This window comes from Xyrauchen texanus, chromosome 12, assembly GCF_025860055.1.
Source record: "Xyrauchen texanus isolate HMW12.3.18 chromosome 12, RBS_HiC_50CHRs, whole genome shotgun sequence".
Lineage (NCBI taxonomy): Eukaryota > Metazoa > Chordata > Actinopteri > Cypriniformes > Catostomidae > Xyrauchen > Xyrauchen texanus.
This window is the reverse complement of record NC_068287.1, coordinates 41977081-41996789: the sequence shown is the minus strand read 5'-3', so window position 1 is coordinate 41996789 and position 19709 is coordinate 41977081. Positions and strand designations below refer to the sequence as shown.

The window sequence follows — 19709 nt, the reverse complement described above, 5'->3', positions numbered from 1 at the left end:
GAAAACTGACATGTACCCGTTGGTCAGTCCAGACAGCCGCTATTGTGTTAAAGAACACCAAATTTTACTCAATCTGTTATGAATGTGAAGCAGGAGAAGGCAGACGGGGGTGTGAATCCAAATGCGGCTTTATTTGTGGCTACACAAAAGAATATAAACACAGGAACAAACAAAAGGGTCCACGATGGGAAAAGAAACTAAAACACTAGACAACATACAAACAGGGTGCAGGGAGCGAACATCCACGCAGGGCAGGGTAACCTCGAAACAGACAAACAGCAGGGTATCCTCGAACGAGCAGGGAACATGAACAGAGAGAGAGGCCACTGACTTAGCGCTAACACAAACGTAAGGCTTAGACATGAAAACACCAACGAACGACAAAGGAAGGGGAAAACAGCGGGGTTTAAATAAACAGACACGGTAATGACAAAATGACAGACAGGTGTGGACAATAAGACAGTGATCAGGGCCGGGAGTGACGAGAAGTGTAGTTATACAAGGACAGTGAGACTCGGGGCGGACAACAAAAAAAATGTAACGTGCAGAGTGAAACAGAAAACACGGGGCGGACAACACAGGACCGTAACACAATCATTCCCAAAACTTATGCTACATAAATGTATTGGTATGGATCTATTCTTATATATTAACTTCTTTAGAGAATTTACTTGCCAATAATTTTCTTCATTTAGTCAGACACCATGCAGCAGTTTTCTTCCAGTGAATATCATACAAGGAGAAATGGACCTGGTAAATTGCAATAAATGCTCCTTAAAAAGGCCTTAATACATTAAATACATTAAAATATTATTATTATTACTACTACTTATAATAATAATATGAATTAGGTTGTGACCCCTGCTGGCCTTTTAAACTCCTCAATGTCCATCCAGTAAGTAATATGCAGTCGTTCCCAAACACACACGCACGAACCAACTGGCTGGTGTTTTTACAGACATTTTCAACCTGTCCCTCTCCCTGTCTGTAGTCCCCACATGCTTTAAAACATCAACCATTGTGCCTGTACCTAAGCAAGCCAAAATCACTTGCTTAAATGACTGGCGTCCTGTTGCTCTGACCCCCATCATAAGCAAATACTTTGAGAGGTTAATCAGAGATCACATCTGCTCTGCTCTGCCCCCCTCTTTGGACCCATTGCAGTTTGCCTACCGCTACAACCGCTCCACTGATGATGCCATTGCATCTACACTGCACACTGCTCTCTCCCATCTGGAAAAAAGGAACGCATATGTGAGAATGCTGTTTGTAGACTACAGCTCAGCATTCAACACCATAGTGCCCTCCAAGCTTGATGAGAAACTCCGGAATCTGGGCTTAAACAGCTCGCTTTGCAGCTGGATCCTGGACTTCCTGTCAGGCAGACGTCAGGTGGGTAGAATGGGCAGCAACATCTCCTCATCACTGACCCTCAACACTGGAGCCCCGCAGGGCTGTGTTCTCAGCCCACTCCTGTATTCACTATACACACATGACTGTGTGGCGACACATAGCTCCAATGCCATCATTAAGTTTGCTGACAGTACGATGGTGGTAGGTCTGATAACTGACAATGATGAAAGAGCCTACAGAGAGGAGGTGCACACACTGACACGCTGGTGTCAGGAGCACAACCTCTCCCTCAACGTCAGTAAAACCAAGGAGCTTGTAGTGGACTTCAGGAAGAAAGACAGAGAACACCGCCCCATCACCATTAACGGAGCACCGGTAGAGAGAGTCAGCAGCTACAAGTTCCTCGGTGTCCACATTACTGAGCAACTCACATGGTCCAGCCACACTGAGGCCATTGTGAAGAAGGCTCACCAGCCTCTTCTTCCTGAGACGGCTGAGGAAGTTTGGAATGAACCACCACATCCTCACACGGTTCTACACTAGTGCTGTAGAGAGCATCCTGACTGGCTGCATCACCGCCTGGTATAGCAATAGCACCGCCCACAACCGCAAAGACCTGCAAAGGGTGGTGCGAACTGCCAGAAACATCATCGGAGGTGAGCTTCCCTCCCTCCAGGATATCTATAACAGGCGGTGTGTGAAAAAAGCTCGGAGGATCATCAGAGACTCCAGCCACCCGAGTCATGGTCTGTTCTCACTGCTACCATCAGGCAGGCGGTATCGCAGCATCAGGACCCGCACCAGCCGACTACATGACAGCTTCTTCCCCAAGCAATCAGACTTTTGAACACTTGATCTCTCACGATCAACAATCAGCACTGCACTTTATTAATCATCGTCTTGTACCACACACTGGACTGTCAAATATATTCTCCCCAATTCAACGACTGACTGTACGTATATTTTTATATACCCTTACCCATATTTTTTATTTTTTATTTTTATTGTATGTGTATTCTATATTGTGTGTATTGTTTACTGTACATTGTATATTGTGTTGTATAAGTATGTGTACATTTGTTATGTAAATTGTGTTGTGTAAATATTTTGTTTATTGTAATTGGTACTGCTATGTTATTCAGAACTGCACACAAGACTTTCACCTACTGTTGCAATTGTATACACAGTAGTGTGACAATAAAGTGATTTGATTTGATTTGATTTGACCCCCGTGCTAATGGGACAGCCCACAGCACAAACTGCAAAACACAATAAAACGTCTCGGTTACCTACGTAACCTCGGTTCTCTCTAGATGAGGGAACGAGTATTGCGTAAGCTAGCTTACGCTACGGGAAAGATTCATCTTTTCTGAGATATTGAAGCCAAAAAATTATCCTTAATTTTGTATCATTTGTCAACGCAGTGCAGCAACTGCAGACCTTGAGCGGGCTAGCTAGCGAGCTCATTGGTTGCTCTGCGGCAACTGCTGCAGCCTATAGACGAACTTGCGTGAACTCGCACCCAATGAGAGGCACCCACGCGCTCACTGTCCCAAAGCCCGCCAGAATGGGCGTATCTAGGGTGCATATAAGCGCAGTTCGTAGGCTGGAACCCTGGTTTTCATTGAATGAAGCGAAAATCGCTCGTGGCGCGAGCACGGCCAGCTACGCAATACTCGTTCCCTCATCTAGAGAGAACCGAGGTTACGTAGGTAACCGAGACGTTCTCTTACGAGAGGTTCTCTCGTATTGCGTAAGCTAGCTTACGCTCACGGAACCCATTGTCAACGCCGTCGCGCCAAGCATCCACTGCATGAGCCCCATTGGGGTGGGGGGACCCGGGGGAGCCCTTGTGAGTGGGGAAATAATATTTGGCCGGCAAGAGTGCGGGTCAGTGTGTGTGTGATACATAAGCACATAGTGGGAAGGGAAAAACAGAGCGGCGGTGCCGGTCTGTGTGGAATGTGTCCCATTAGTGCAGCTCACCAGGGGAGCTGTAGCGTATTAAACCGCTAGTAGTTTTGCCTGCAGAGCGGGCACTTCCAGATTGTAAAATCTGACAAAGGTGGAGGGGGAAGCCCAGCCCGCTGCCACACATATGTCCTGAATGGAAATCCCGCTGGACCATGCCCACGAGGAGGCCATGCCTCTGGTGGAGTGAGCCCTAATGCCTAACGGGCATGGCAGGTCTTTCGACGCGTACGCGGCAGCAATAGCGTCCACTATCCATCTAGACAGTGTCTGTTTCGAGGTGGCGAGACCCTTGGTGCGCCCTCCGAACGAAACGAAAAGCTGCTCAGCGCGTCTGAAAGAGGCGGACTGGGCAAAGGAGATTTGTGTCGCGTTCGCTATCGGATGCTGGCAGAGCCGATAGGGAAATAATCTGTGCTCTGAAAGGAGTACCGATCACCTTGGGGACATAGCCGTGTCTAGGCTTTAAAATGACCTTGGAGTCACTTGGTCCAAACTCCATACACCAGCGCTGACAGACAGCGCGTGAAGGTCTCCCACACGTTTAACTGATGACAGGGCAGTCAGAAAAACGGTTTTGAGTGAAAGGTATTTCAAATCCACGGATTCAAGCGGTTTGAAAGGGGGGGCTTTCATAGCTTCGAGAACTACAGAAAGATCCCAGATAGGAACCGATGGGGGCGCGGGGGTTCATCCTTCTAGCTCCCCTGAGGAAGCGGATGACCAGCTCGTTTTTCCATGTGACTGGCCGTGCAGGGGTTCGGCGAACGGCGCGACGGCCGCCACGTACACTTTGAGCGTGGATGGGGATCTGCCCTTATCCAACAGCTCTTGTAAAAACACGAGCAGTGACGACACCCCACATGTCCGTGGGTCCAGGTCTCTGTCGGTGCACCATTTTGAAAACACCGACCATTTGGACGCATAGAGTCTTCTCGTGGAAGGGGCTGTAGCGTGTATGATAGTGTTCATTACTCCTTCTGGCAAAGCGATGGGTAGTCGTTGATCACCCACGCGTGCAGCGCCCAGCGCTCTGGGTGGGGATGCCAGATCGTGCCGCGAGCTTGAGAGAGGAGATCTGCTCTCACTGGGATGGGCCACGGGGCTGTCAGTGACAGCTGCGTAAGCTCCGGGAACCATGTCTGATTCTCCCAGCGGGGGCTATGAGGAGCACCGAGTGACGCGTTTCCTGATCCTCTGCATTACCTGTGGCAATAGCGAGACGGGAGGGAAGGCGTAAAGCGGGCGGTTGGGCCAGTCCTGGGCCAGCGCGTCCTCGCTTTTCGAGAAAAATACTGGGCAGTGAGAGTTCTCTTCTGATGCAAAGAGGTCTATCTCTACTCTGCCGAATATTTGCCATAATTTCTGGACTGTTTGAGCGTGCAGGGACCATTCCCCTGGGGGAACATTGTCTCTGGACAGTCTGTCTGGGCCGTCGTTCAGGTGGCCTGGCACGTGCGTCGCCCTCAGCGAGCGCAGGTGGCCCTGGGACCAACTTAGTATGCGTTTTGTCAGATGGAAGAGGTTCCTGGATCTGACACCGCCCTGACGGTTTAGATAGGATACCACAGATCTGTTGTCCGAACGGACCAGGACGTGGTGACCCTGAATGACCGGGAGGAAGCGCACGCAGCGTACTCGACCGCTATCATTTCCAGACAATTTATGTGAAGGAGCTTTTCCTGAACTGACCATAGGCCGAAAACCTGAAGCGGGCGCATGCACAGTAAACCCAGCTGAAGTACTGCTGCGGCTGAGGCCATGTAACCTAACACTCTCTGAAATTTTTTCAGAGGCGTGAGGCTGTTCATCTGAAAAGACGCGGCTAGTCGCTGTGGCCGTGTAGATAAGCGAGCCGTCATTGCCACAGAGTCTAGTTCTATTCCAATAGTTCTATTGCCTGACTGGGCTGTAGTGAGCTCTTGGTCCAATTGACTGCAAGACCCAGACTGTTCAGATGACTGAGGAGAACTGTCCTGTGAGACAGAAGCTCCGTATGTGACTGTGCCAGAATCAGCCAATCATCCAAATAGTTCAGAATTCACAAGCCCTGACTCCGCAGGGGTGCGAGCACCGCATCCATGCACTTCGTGAAAGTACGGGGTGCTAAGGACAGGCCGAACGGAAGGACGGTGTATTGATAAACCTGACCGTCGAAGGCGAATCTCAAGAATGGCCTGTGACGGGGATTTATCTGAATCTGAAAATAGGCATCTTTCAGATCGAAAGAAATAAACCAGTCCCCCTGGCGCACATCGCGAGGAGTTTCCTGATTGTAAGCATTTTGAACGGTCTTTTTGCAAGCACCTTGTTCAAAACCCTGAGATCTAATATTGGTCTGAGGCCGCCGTCTTTCTTGGGGACAAGAAAATAACGGCTGTAAAACCCTGACTCAGCTCAGTGAAGGCGGCACTCTCTATGGCCCTTTTGCACAGAAGGTTTGCTATTTCTGAACGAAGCATGCAGGCTGCTTCCGTGTTCACAGTAGTTTCGAGCCACGCCCTGAAGCGGGGAGGGCGGCGATCGAACTGTAGCAAATAGCCCTGTTTTATTGTGCTTAACACCCATTTGCATATCCCTGGGATAGCTTCCCACGCTTTGAAGCGTAACGCTAGAGGGTGAATGGCCGAGTCACCCTGATTGCCGTACACAGCGGGCTGAACAGAATGTGTGAGCGCGCTTATTGTGCTTATGCATGACTGCTCGCAGACAGCAGGGACATGCTGTTCTGTGAGTGACTTCCCGATTGAGATGAATGGGGAAAGAGTCACATCTGTTAAGTGATGCGCGAGCATAAACACGGGCACGGGACTTACACATAGAGAGGTGTTTGCTGGCCGTGTGACAGAGCGGGCAGAGAGGGGACGCGCGCATGGGCTCGTGGGCGCGTTTATTGACTCTAACACTCGAGCGGGCTGTGCCCGCTTTATGTGAGTGTGCTCTGATAGGAACACGGGAAGTGTAATGCTTGTGTGTAGGGGTGAACACTGGATTGTGGGCACATTTTCTACACATAAGACATGTTTGCTCTCTGATAGGGACACGGGAAGTGTAATTCTTGTGTGTAGGGGTGAACACTGGATTGTGGGCACATTTTCTACACATAAGACATGTTTGCTCTTTACAAGATCTTTTTGTGTCACCGTGAAAACGGCGTTTGAGTGCAGGCAAGCGGGTAGTAACACCGGCTTGTTGGCTGCTGAATTCACCACTGTAGTAGCCTGAGAGAAGGGGACTGACAGGGGCGAAGCTTTGACGGTGGTCCGGCCAGGCGGGACTGAGCCGTCGCTTTTTCAACAAAGCTAGGAGGACTTCGGTTCAGGTTTCAGCGCAATCTTAGGCCGAGGCCCGCGGGGGCGGCGGTCTCGCGGCGGCTGTCTGAGCGCGATCTGGGCGGCCGCCCTGTCGACGCTGGGAAGTCTGGCTTTGTTGAGCTGGGCGCTAGTGAAGATGCTCGTGCAGGAGGCTGGTTACGTGGGCGGCCTGCAGAGGAGCTAGCGCGGCGAGGCAGGAAGAGATTCATGGCTTGGGTGGGTTTCTGGACTTCAAAACGGTCAACAATGCCACTTACCGCGGAACCGAAGAGACCGGACGGAGAGAGCGGCGTTGAGGAACATGGAGCGCTCAGCTTCTCCCATGTCGGCTAGCGTTAGCCACAGGTGTCTCTCGGTTACAGTCAGCGAGGCCATGCACTTCCCTAGGGCTTGAGCTGCAGCTTTGGTGGCGCTAGGGCGAGGTCCGTCGCGCTCCTTAGATCTGTAACAGCCTCTGGGTGCCTGCCTTTCTCATCCCATTCCCGAAGAAGGTCCGCTTGGAGGATCTGCAAGACGGCCATGGAATGCAGAGCAGATGCGGCTTGGCCGGCGGCGGAATAGGCGCGGCCAACACAGGCGGAAGTAGTTCTGCAGGCCTTAGACGGGAGCACTGGCTTAGACCGCCATCTCGCGGAGGGCGGGCAAAGGTGTGCTGCTACCGAATCCTCGACCGGGGGGATGGAAGAGTAGCCCTTCTCGGCGGCGCCGTCCACTGAAGCGAGAGAGGTGGAGACGTGGGATCGAATCCTGGCCGAGAGAGGCGCTCCACGCATTTAGAGAGCTCGGCGTGGAGTTCCGGCAGGAAGGGAGCGGCTCGGCCGCTGGCGCCGCTGCGGTGACGGCTTTGAAGAAAGCAGCCGTCGAGTCTGTTGGGAGCCTGCTCAGGGGGCGGTGACCACTCGAGCCCGAGGCGGTCGACGGCCTGTGTGAGGAGGCGTATCAGTTCCCCTTCGACTCCGGCGCGGGTCCTGCTGGATTCCTGGGCCGATGAGGAGGCTTGTGACCACTCCTCGCTGTCCGAAGCCATGATGGAACAGCAGCCCTTGTCCTCCGCCTCGCTCTCCGAGGTGGCAGCAGTGCGGCCATTCGGCGGCAACTGCGCGTCCCAGGGGGGCGGGGAGGGTGAACGCGATGCTCGAGGGAGAGGCTCCGGCGAGACAGTCGCTTCTAAACCCGGTTCCGGCAGCCTTTGGGAGCGGCGCTTTTCCGCGCGGCGAAACAGAAGGCGGCGCGGCGGCTCGGTCCTGATCGCCGAGTCGAGCCCGCAGGGTCGACATCGGAAGCTCCTCGCAGAGGTCGCATCCGCCGTCAGCGGCGGCGAGCTCTGCATGCCCCAGTCCCAGGCAGAGAGCGCAGATGATGTGGCGGTCTCCGGCGCTGAGAGGGGTGCGCCATGAACCGCAGGTGCGAGGCATCTTTAAAAGACGCTCGTGCTCTTTTGTGAAGTTCACTGAGGAACTAGTTTGCTTTAAAAAGGATACGTCGCCGGATGGCGTAGCTCGCAGGATGGCTGAAGGTGGCGGCGGCCGGCATCTTCGGCAGCTGTCCAAGCTTGCTTGATGCCCCTCGAACGGCGACGCTGCTTGCAGTTTCAGAGATGCGAAGAGCTTCGCTGAAGAGATGAAAATCAGGGTTCCAGCCTCACGAACTGCGCTTATATGCACCCTAGCCATGCCCATTCTGGCGGGCTTTGGGACAGTGAGCGTGGCGCCCTCTCATTGGGCGCGAGTTCACGCTAAGTTCGTCTATAGGCTGCAGCAGTTGCGTGCAGAGCAACCAATGAGCTCGCTAGCTAGCCCGCTCAAGGTCTGCAGTTGCTGCACTGCGTTGACAAATGATACAAAATTAAGGATAATTTTTTGGCTTCAATATCTCAGAAAAGATGAATCTTTCCTGTAGGGTAAGCTAGCTTACGCAATACGAGAGAACCTCTCGTAAGAGAACTTGAAAATAGAAAATTGTTTATGAGTCAATTATTCAAACATTTATTTCTGAAGTCACAATTAAGTAAAAGTCAAATGGAAGAAAAGGAGAAAGAATGACATTTATCAAATCTTAAAGTAACTGGAAACATTTTTAAAGTTTCAAACCGTTTTTCTATTTTTGCATTTGGATTGTATCTCTGAAAAATGAACTGTAAAGTGTTACACGGACCCCAGAGGATCATTTGATTATATATTTATTAAACACATTTTTGTTTTTTCACTTTTTGTTAATTTTTAATATTTTGGCATATTTTAAAGTGCTGACATGTCACAATTTCAGACACATGTACAGACAATGGATAAAGAAGTTTCTTCTGGCTGCAGCTTCTGCTTCACAACGCCAGGAAGTGAACATATATCATGCACTCTGCTTCAGGAGGTGTTTATGTTTGTGTGGTTTTCAAGCCCAGAAACACTTTAGCAGAGTCGGGCCACTTCTATGAAAATGAATTGGAGAAATTGGAATGCCCAAAAGTCACCAACGGTCAACAGATGTAGAAAGGAAGTCCCGCCTTCAGGTAAAAGAGCCAATCACCTTTTAGATACAGACATCGCCTGTCAATCAACTCGAGGATATGTATGCGCATTAGCTATACAAGATGGGTACATTTAGTTTTTTGTTTTTTTTGGCGTAATCTGAGGTAAAGAAGCACAATTTATGATCCCAGTGTTGTCAGATTTTACTGCTGGTTTGAAATATGTTCTTTGATCGTAATCTTGAACAACCGTTCTGGAGATTTCGGTCTTTCCCCATTCAAGTAGATAGGAGCTGCACTGGCATGTCGCTTGTTTACATCGAAAAATAGCTCACGGGAGCGTTTCAAAGATGGCCGCCGAGCCGTAATTTTCAGCAATGTTAAATTTGATGGTAAATTGGCAAATCTGTGCCCCCTTTCGAAATTTCAAATGCCCCCTCGGGTAAATTATCCTGACTCTGACTCCAGTGAACACAAAATTATATAGCAGCTATATTTACTAAGGGCTTTAGTTTAGTGCACACAGTAATGTATAAACCTAACATCTTAAAATGCATTAATTAAGAAATAATTTATTAAATATCTCCTCCCTCCTGTATGTCACATCTGAGAGTGACTGTCTCTCCTCTGAACACACGTTCATCAGGATGTACGATCACTTTGTCTTTTGGTCTTTCTGTTCAAAGACGATTCACAGTGAAATTGATGTCAAATAATTTGCTGTATTTACTAGAACACAGTTACTTCATTGTAAACTACTGTATATTGTGTTCTCAGAACAGTACATAATGTAAGGAAAAATACTTACTCTTTACTGTCACTGTTAATGGTTCACTGTAATCTGTGAGAACATGTCTGTTTTCTCTTCTTTGTGCTCTGCACTTATACTGTCCTCCATCAGAGACTTTCACAGAACTGATTGTTTTAGTTCCTGAAGCTTCAAATGTTTCAGACTCTGAATCTTTTGTCCATATAAACTCCCATTCTGTCGACTGATCCACATCACAGTTCAGAGTAATTGTGTCTCCAGTGAACACTGAACTCTGTGGATTCACAGTCAGAGTTGGTTTGGGAATTTCTGTAAATATAAAATCATTGGGAGCATGAATAGTAAAAGTTTTTCCAACAGAAGATCTTGTGCTCTCACTGATAAATCATCAATGCATTTTGTTTGTGCCCCCACTGTGCAAACTCTTTCAAAATGTTGCATTTGAACCCATTTTTATAATTATAGTTATTATCTTTTAATTGTCTTTTACTTTTTGGTTTACTTTCATTTTCTGTGTTTTATTACTTAAATAAGTGAAGTTGTATTAAACATTATTCAGTTTTTGCTGTGGGCTGTCCCATTAGCACAGGGGTGTGGGTTAGAGAACGGACTGCATATACATTGAGGGGAAGTTTACAAGGCTTGCCCAGGGATCGATAAATGAATGCACATGTGCCACCTTTGCCATGTGGAGGGGTTGGCATGCTGGCAATAGCAAGATAGTGGAAAAACTATCTTTACAATTTAAGTTGGTCGTGCAAACGTTTCTGCTTTACGTTGTTCTCTCTGCGCAGTGGTTGAGAGGGATTTGATCTCTTGCTGGCTGGCAGAAGTTGGCACTGACGGATCACATGACATGTCAGTCCTCCTGCCTCTTGTATCACTTGCATCAAGTTTAATTACAAAGAGTACTTGCAATAAACAATGGTGACCTCTGGATTGCTTTTCATTTCCTTTTAAATTTAGGGTTATTAATCTTTTCTTATAAGACTTTTAAACAGAGTTTACTTACAATTTACCAGAACATCTATCCTTGAATTATATTTATTTATAGAAAATTACATAATTGTATTCTTATAGATCTGTACATGAATGCCTTTTTACAGAATTTACTTGCCATTAGATCGATCAAATGACTGAAATGGCAGAAAACTGACATGTACCCGTTGGTCAGTCCAGACAGCCGCTATTGTGATAAAGAGCACCAAATTTTACTCTATCATTCCAAAAACTTATGCTACATAAATGTATTGGTATGGATCTATTCTTATATTTTATCACCTTTATAGGGAATTTACTTGCAAATAATTTTCTTCATTTAGTCAGACACCATGCAGCAGTTTTCTTCCAGTGAATATCATACAAGGAGAAATGGACCCGGTAAATTGCAATATTTGCTCCTCAAAAAGGCCTTAATACATTAAATACATTCAAATATTATTATTATTACTACTACTTATAATAATAATATGAGTTAGGTTGTGACCCCTGCTAGTCTTTTAAACTCCTCAATGTCCATCCAGTAAGTTATATACAGACGTTCCCAAACACACACCCCTGTGCTAATGGGACAGCCCACAGCACAAACTGCAAAACACAATAAAACTTGAAAATAGAAAATTGTTTATGAGTCAATTATTCAAACATTTATTTCTGAAGTCACAATTAAGAAAAAGTCAAATGGAAGAAAAGGAGAGAGAATGACATTTATCAAATCTTAAAGTAACCGGAAACATTTTTAAAGTTTCAAACCGTTTTATAACAAGTTATCTGAAGTGACGATGTATTCCTGAAGAAATTTAAATTTTTTTACATGCAGATTTTTTTCATAACAATAATGTTCTCAGCTGGTTTGTAACAGTTAGTTTATAATCACACATATTGTAAAAATGTGATGAAATACATGAATCAAATTGAATCACCTTCAGTGTGTCCAGAATGGATGTTTGAAATCAGCACTGAAAAAGTACAAAGAAAAAAGTTTATTACAGTGTAAACATGGAGCTGATAAACTATTAATTTACTATAAACAGTTTGTACAATATAAAACTAACCATAATTACACCATCAATTCAAGCTCTTTACATTTGTCTAGATCAACATTATAATTGCATTTATATTGATATTATTTTATATTGAGTGTAAATGTGTAGCTGATCTGTTCAGATTGGGTTTCAGTTTAAGGGTCTGTGTTTTCTGTAAAATTCACATTCCCGGGTTAGTTCTTATTAATACATTGAAACAGTTAAAGGACGGGAAAGGAGGAGGCATGAACCGGCTGAAAAGTAAACAAAGTTTCATGTCAAACTCAACATAAAACAAAATACAAACACAAACACATGCACAAACTGGTGTCTCTGGTCCCCCTTTATCTCGCTGATCAGCTGATTCAGCACTGGCCGTGCACCCTCACTTGACCATCCTTTACCCGTTACATTGGTGCCAAAACCCAGGAAGGAGGAGGATGCTGCCGTCCGGAGGGAAGCGGAGAGCCATTCCGTCCACCAGGGGTCAGAGGACTTGCTGCCGTCTGCCAGGTGAAGAGCTGCTGTCATCTGCCAGAGGACGGAGGAGTTGCTGAGGACCAGGGGACGGTGTGTCTGGGAACAGGTGAGCGAATCTTTCTCTCTCTTTCCTCTCTTTCTTTGTCTCGCTCCCTCCCCTTGTCTCTCCCAGGGCTCCAGAGAGGCGGGGAAGACCTGCCAGCAGAAGGACAGCCAGATGGGCAACATCTCCCCTCCAGGAAGGGAGAGGAGGGGAGTATGTAAAGCCGGAGGTTTCACTGGCCTGAATGGGGCACTGGAGGTGTGGGTAAAGGATGGGCAAGGAGGAGGCGGGAACAGGCAGAACAGTTAACATAATTTTAATTACATAACTGAACTTAAACAAACATAAACACACAAAGCGGCCGTAAGTGTTTTTTTCTCTCTCTCTCTCTCTTTCTCTCTCTCTCAAACTGCCACCCTCAGCTCGTCTTTATCCCCCTTCCGGCTGATTATGCGACTCTGCACTGGCCGTGCACCCTCACAGCCCAGCCATGCCCTCCTCCTCATCACATACATGTTAATACATGAATTTAGTCAACAAGGACTGACTTCATAGATTAAATCACTATTTGTTCAACCTGTGCAAAAAAAAAAAAAACATATACTGCAACAATAATTTAGTAATTCATCAAAATGTTTAGCACTACCACCCAAAGATTTATCATAGCAGAGAAATGTTTCTGTCCAGCTGTTTTGGGAACAGTGTTCAAAACATCAGTCTGGACCTCTGAGTTTCACATCACAAGTAGAGGACTATATACACTCAAACTAACTGCTGGTGAAAATCTACAATGCCAATTCTGCAAAACAGAGTTAACTAAAAAACTGATTCGACACACTTTTACTAAAAGCACAAAACTGAATGACTGAACAAATACAACAACTTCCTGTTTCACACACAGAACTGACCGCACACTTCATTTCACACACTTACATATTTTACTTATAAATTATGGATTGAATTTGGAAATGAGAGCAGAAATACAGAAAAACACTGCAACATTCAATCCATTACATGACAGCAATATAACGGCATTTGATATCCATGCAAATAAATACAAATGAAGCAATACTCACAGAGCACAAGAGGAAGTGGACTGAGCTCCATACTGATCTACTAATGACAGACCGTTACAGACACAGTCAGTGTTAAAGCCTTAAGACTTCCTGTTCAACAAGATGAAGCCTACAGTCAAATATTTTCATGGCCCATCATGGTCTTCTGCTATTGTTGCCCATCTGTCTCAACGATCGACATGTGCATTCTGAGCTGCTATTCTGCTTATTACAATTGTACAGAGGTTTTATCTGAGTTATCGAAGCCTTTCTGTCAGCTCGAACCAGTCTGGCCATTCTCCATTGACCTCTCATCAACAAGGCGTTTCCATCCGCAGAACAGAGGGGTTACCAGGATATCATGTTTGGGGGGGCAACATTAACAATTGAAAAAATCGGCGCAAAATTAAGCTATACTACACACAATCTGTATTAGTGCATATCTTTTTCTAAGCCAGGAACCCAGAGATAGGCACAGGGCCCCTATTAGACTATAGGGCTTAAACTGGATTTTTGTTTTGTCAGACCTCACTCATCTGCTAGCGATGGAAATATATGCACAAAACAATCCACTTTTAAATTGTAATTTATCATCAGATGCAGAGGCGTTTCCAGCATTGAAGGACATCCGGGGCTTAGCCCAGACAATTTTATTTTCACACTAGCAACCACTTCCCTGTAGTCCAAAGCGGGTGAGAGGGTATTCTTTGAGTTTTGCTCTTGCTGGGCCTGTTTCTACAGTTCCTAAATCTTCCACTCTAGTACTATCCTCAACATCCTCTCTCCTCCCTGAATCATCTGTGATGCAAAAGAACAGATACAGCACATAACTTATTGCAAATCAGCTTCAAACAACTAATTCATCAAGTGCTACATATGTCAAATTGTGGACCAATACCATTGAAGAAAATGTATTGGGAAGAGCAGATCAGTGGGATTGCCCTTAGATCTATCATGATTCTTGAATTTTCATGTACATTAACATAAAGTCATCACAAAAGAGTTATGTTATAGTGAGTAAAGTGAGGTAAAAAAAATATTGAATATAAATAATTTATATTTTTTGACATAAATAGTCAAAATAATGTATAAGATCCTAAGTTAAAGAAATACATGAATGACTTTAGTCTAAGTTCATTGACACATCATGGCATCGAACTGTATTTAATTCTCATCATCTCTATGAGAATAATTCATCTGTCAAAATCCTTTCATTAGGATCATTGAGATAAACAATGTTTCACTTTTAACTTTCTCTAAAGTAAAGTGACTGATGAATTGTTAGCAGTTTCCATGCCTGATTCTGGCACAGCTGCTGCTGCTGCTCCTCAGTCTGTTGCTCATCTTTGCTACACTCTACAAAACCATTTAATCAAATCAAAGTGTATATTTACTACAAACTAATATCACAAAACAAGTCACACATACATTTTATGTTAATGCTTATTGGTTATCCTTAGCGAAAACAACACCTGATAAACAAGAAAAGTACGCTCCGAACGGGGCTCCGGCGTGAGAGGCGACTACGTTAACTCGGAGCTACCAAGCTGCATCAATCTGAACAAGGAAGTTAGAGGCTACAACTCTTGAGGTTTAGCCTACTGTGGGTGAAAGCCAGCTAGATGATGATCTTAAGACTTCAAGGACAAAAACAAATGTGAATTCTTACCCACTGACTTCTTTCGGAAAAATCCCCAAAGCCTCATTTGCTTAATTTTTGCTGTCTTTCCTGCTAATTGCCGTTAACTCGCCACTAAGTAACGTTAGTTGATGTCAACGACTGTGCAAGCTCCTCCCCTACCTGCTGCATATTCAACAGAGAGGAAGAAACGGAGTCGCCCATAGGCTACCGACAGCAAAGGAACTTATTCTATAGGCTAGATTATGCCTATGTCTATTTTTACAGGCTGTATGCAGTATGTGCAAAGCCAAAGCACAATGAAATAAGGCAACTTGTGATTTCGGGGGTTTACATAGGCTTTTGTCCGGTTTCATATTTGTCAGTCAACTATTCAAAATACATTCTGGGCTACACTCAAAACATTCGGGGCTGAAACCCCAGCAAAATCGGCTGCCGCCGCCTCTGATCAGATGGACAGATTATTTCTCAAATTCTCAGGGGAGGCAGAGCTTATCCTAGGGGAGGCACTGCCTCCCCCAGCCTCCCTCTAGACACGCCCCTGCCGCAGAACTGCCGCTCACTGGCTGTTTTTTGTTCTTGGCACCATTCTGAGTAAACTCTAAAGTGTGAAAATCCCTGGAGATCAGAGATTACAGAAACACTCAAAGCAGCCCATCTGGCACCAACAATCAATCTAATCTGGGCAGTAGCATCGCAATTTCGCGCTCTGTTCTCAGAAGTCCTTGGAAGGCGCGTATGCGCAAACCTAGTTGTCATGGCAACTGAATAAACAAAACCTCGCCTGGTCAATATTTACTCGTCATCAGAATAAGGTAAATGCCCTGGCTATTGTAATCTATTGTGCTGTAGGTGTTTTGGGATTCGTTTTAAAACTGAATGATATCAACATTGAACATTATTATATATAATTTTATTAATTAGAAGATGAATTCCATGTAGGGATACATGCAGTAGTCCCAACAAGCATTTTATTATTTTAAATTAAACTGTGTTTTTTTTTTTTTAGTTGGTAGATCTTATTGATTTGGTCATTTAAAAGTAGATCATCACACACACAAAAAAAAGTGTGGGCACCCCTGCTCTAGATTGTAAGTCAGTATTTATGACTTTATGGAAATGAAGAACCACAAACTAGTGAATAACTTTCCACACACACACACACACACACACACACACGCACGCACGCACACACACACACACACACACACACACACTTAAAGCCTCAAAACTGAAAAAGAGCAGAAATTAAACCACAACTATCAGCTCATCTCTATATATTCTGTCAGACTTCTGACACTGAGTTTGCTGAGTCTGTTTGGCAGTGAAATATTTGTACTTATGAACAATATTAGTGGTGCTCACTAAGGCAAGAATAACTATTATTATTTGATATTAACTATTGAATATTTAACTGCGTCCACATTTAACTGAGAGACTGAGTTTGAAAGAGGAAGAACAATCTTTAACCACAGTGTGAAGTGAAGATCACGCCAGTGAATTTAAAATGTTGTTTCACACAGAACGAGAATGTCGTTTCTCTGTTCAACATTTTTCAGTGCTCTGGCATGAAGCCTAAAAAAATATAATATCACTGGCTAAATGCTATTATACATCCATTCATACTACAAAATACTTAAGAATTATTAGATTCTTGAAAGCTTTTTGTAAGAGCCATAAGTTATGTGTTTCTTTATATAGATGTGGAACAAATAATTGTGTGCATTAAGCATTGTTAAGTAATTATAAGTAAATAATTTTATATGTGTAATACAATATTTCTAAGCAACAATGACGTCATGTTCGGCAATGACGGTTAGTTTTTTGTGATACAATATGGGAGTGATACAGACTTTTGAACGTGTAACATTTTTCCAGTTCATTTTGTTATTAAACTATATCTAAAAGAAGTTACTGGACTATTGAATGTTATTCGAGTTCAAATCATGCTCACACAGAAAGAAGAAGCAACAAGAATAAAATTTGGACGGATTGCTATCACACTTTAAAAAACTGCGATTAACCGTGATATAAGATTGTTTTGGCTGTGAAAACTACTTACAGACATTAAGTCATTTTTATGACACTTTTGTCTAAAGCAACTTACATGTAAGACCCATAACAAGAAATTTGTCCCAAAAATGACAGCAATATCTGCAGTATGGCACTGCCAAGATCCAAAAGCAATAGTAAAGAAACTAAAGCAGAAGTAAAAAATACAAAAATACTACTAATAAAATAATAATAAAAAAAACAATACTTTTTAAAAGTTACTTTACAAAATGCATCTGTCCATTATAAATCATTCAGTGTATATTTCACTGTGATCATTTCTACAGTTTAGGAAATCCTATACTGCACTACTCAGAGACAATATAGCAGAGACAGACCACTTGTATTAAAATTAATGGGACAAATTGAAACACCCAACAGTCAAAGTCACGCCTAACAGGTAAATGAGCCAATCACCTTTTAGATACAGACATCACCAGCCAATCAACTCGAGAACGTGCATGTGCATTAGCTATATGTTTTCTTTTTCTTTTTGTTATATTTTGGTTTCATTTATTTCTTTTTGCATAATCAGAGGTAAAGAAGCACAATTTATGATTTCAGTGTTGTCAGATTTTACTAAAATATTTTCTTTGATCGCAATCTTGACCAACTGTTTTGGAGATTTCGGTCTTTCCCCATTCAAGTCGATAAGAGCTGCACTGCCATAACTGGAAATTGCTTCCGTGAGTGTTCCAAAGATGGCCGCCAGTGGACTGATTTCCTAGAAAGACTTTGACTAATGTTAGTCATTGTTCTTCTATCATAATGATAATGATAATAATAAATAATGAAAAATATGAATGATAAATACATGTAGTATATAAACCACCGACCGCCTGCCGCTCTCAAAATATCAGCCATGCTCAGATATTATTTATAATTTTTTTGTTTACTTGTAACATTCTCTTGCACTTGAATTCCCTCTCTAACCTGATTCAGTAATGTAGAGAACTAGCGTAAATCCTCATGAAAATGGACACATCAACATTCATACAGATTTGATAGGCTGCTGATAAATATATTTCTATCGGGAAGACACGCAGGCTTGAGTGAAGTTTGTGATGCCATTTATTTGATAGATGTAAAACGGGAGGTGATGTCTCTCTCTTTGGCATAGGCGCCGTCCGGCAGTCCGTGGGAGTTGTACCCGGAACCGTCATGTCCTGCCGGAGATAGGAGGCAGGGGCGAGGAGCCTACCCCCCTGCGGGACAGGGCTCAACTGGTGGTGGTGGGGAGGTGGAGGTTGCAGTGTTAGCACACCGAAACAGCAATGTGATAGATTCTGAGCGGACTTATAAAGCATTGGCTTACGTGCGATTGGCTAGGAGTTACCCAGCTAATGATGTGGTGTACACCTGCTGGTCTTCCCGCTAGAACTACGCTCCACTTCCATTTCTATCGGGAAGACACGCAGGCTTGAGTAAAGTTTGAGATGCCATTTATTTGATAGATGTAAAACGAGAGGTAATGTCTCTCTCTATGGCGTAGGCCCGGTCCGGCAGTCCGAGGGAGTTGTACCCGGAACCGTCATGTCCTGCCGGAGATAGGAGGCAGGGGCGAGGAGCCTACCCCCAAAAAGAGAGAAAGTAGTATACTACCCCCAAAAGAGATGATCCAGTTTGGTACGAACCAGGTCTTGTGTTGGGCGTTCATTCTGGAGGAGGAATTAAGAGATGCTAGGGTCAGAATTTGACATGAAATTTGCAATACCTCTGGCGTGGTTGTGGGAAGCCTTTGCGATGGGAAAGCATTTTTTATTTTTTTTTTCGAGTTTGATTTCATCCCTGTGCATTTCCTCTTTGTCCTCGAGTGTGATTTTGGGCACTCTGTCGAGAGCCCCTGGTTGAGCAGAATCTTTGCTTTAGGCCGGCATTGATGTGCAGTATCTTTGTTAAAAGATAAACGACATTTGATATGAAAACCCTCCGGCGAGGGAAAAGTTGTTTGAGGCATCTTTGCCGAGGGGGACAACATGTGTAGAGCCATATGATAATGTCAACGTTGCGTGCAGTCTCTTCATTGAAGACATTTGATATGAAAACCCTCCGGCGAGGGAAAGTTGTTTGAGGTATCTTTGCCGAAGGGGACAACGTGTGTAGAGCCATACGATAATGGCGACCAGTTCCGGCTGTTCATGTCCCACCTTTACGACCTGAAGATACAGTATCACACTTTATATTTTGTGAATGTGCTTGATAGCTGATTTGACGGCTGATGTGCCAAGTTACCATTGTCTCTGACATATTCCGGACACCAGATACACGCACGCCTAAACATGTTTGGCTGAATTCCAGCATTTACGCTGTCGATCATATTGGTTCTGATTAGTTGTTGCTGTAGTGGTCTGACGATGAGTGAATGATTTGTGAACACATGCCAACTAATTTCTGCTCTTTGATGATGCCTGAATGATAATAAAATGGAAGTATGCCATGAGATGGGAATTACTCGCTGTATGACCTGATCATAGCGAAATGCCTTACGCTGGTGGTAGATAATCTGATGAAAAGGTGAAGTGGTGCGGAGCCTACCGCTAGGTGTCAG

At 44.6% G+C, this 19709-nt stretch overlaps 1 protein-coding gene and 1 pseudogene across 2 annotated transcripts in view; one reads left to right on the top strand and one right to left on the bottom strand.

Moving 5' to 3' along the window:
* Positions 1-13522, bottom strand: part of LOC127652773 (basement membrane-specific heparan sulfate proteoglycan core protein-like) — a 32890-nt pseudogene extending 19368 nt beyond the window's left edge.
* The window catches only part of LOC127652778 (Fc receptor-like protein 5), a 248555-nt gene that overhangs the window by 71518 nt on the left and 157328 nt on the right, over positions 1-19709 (top strand). The window lies entirely within an intron of this gene.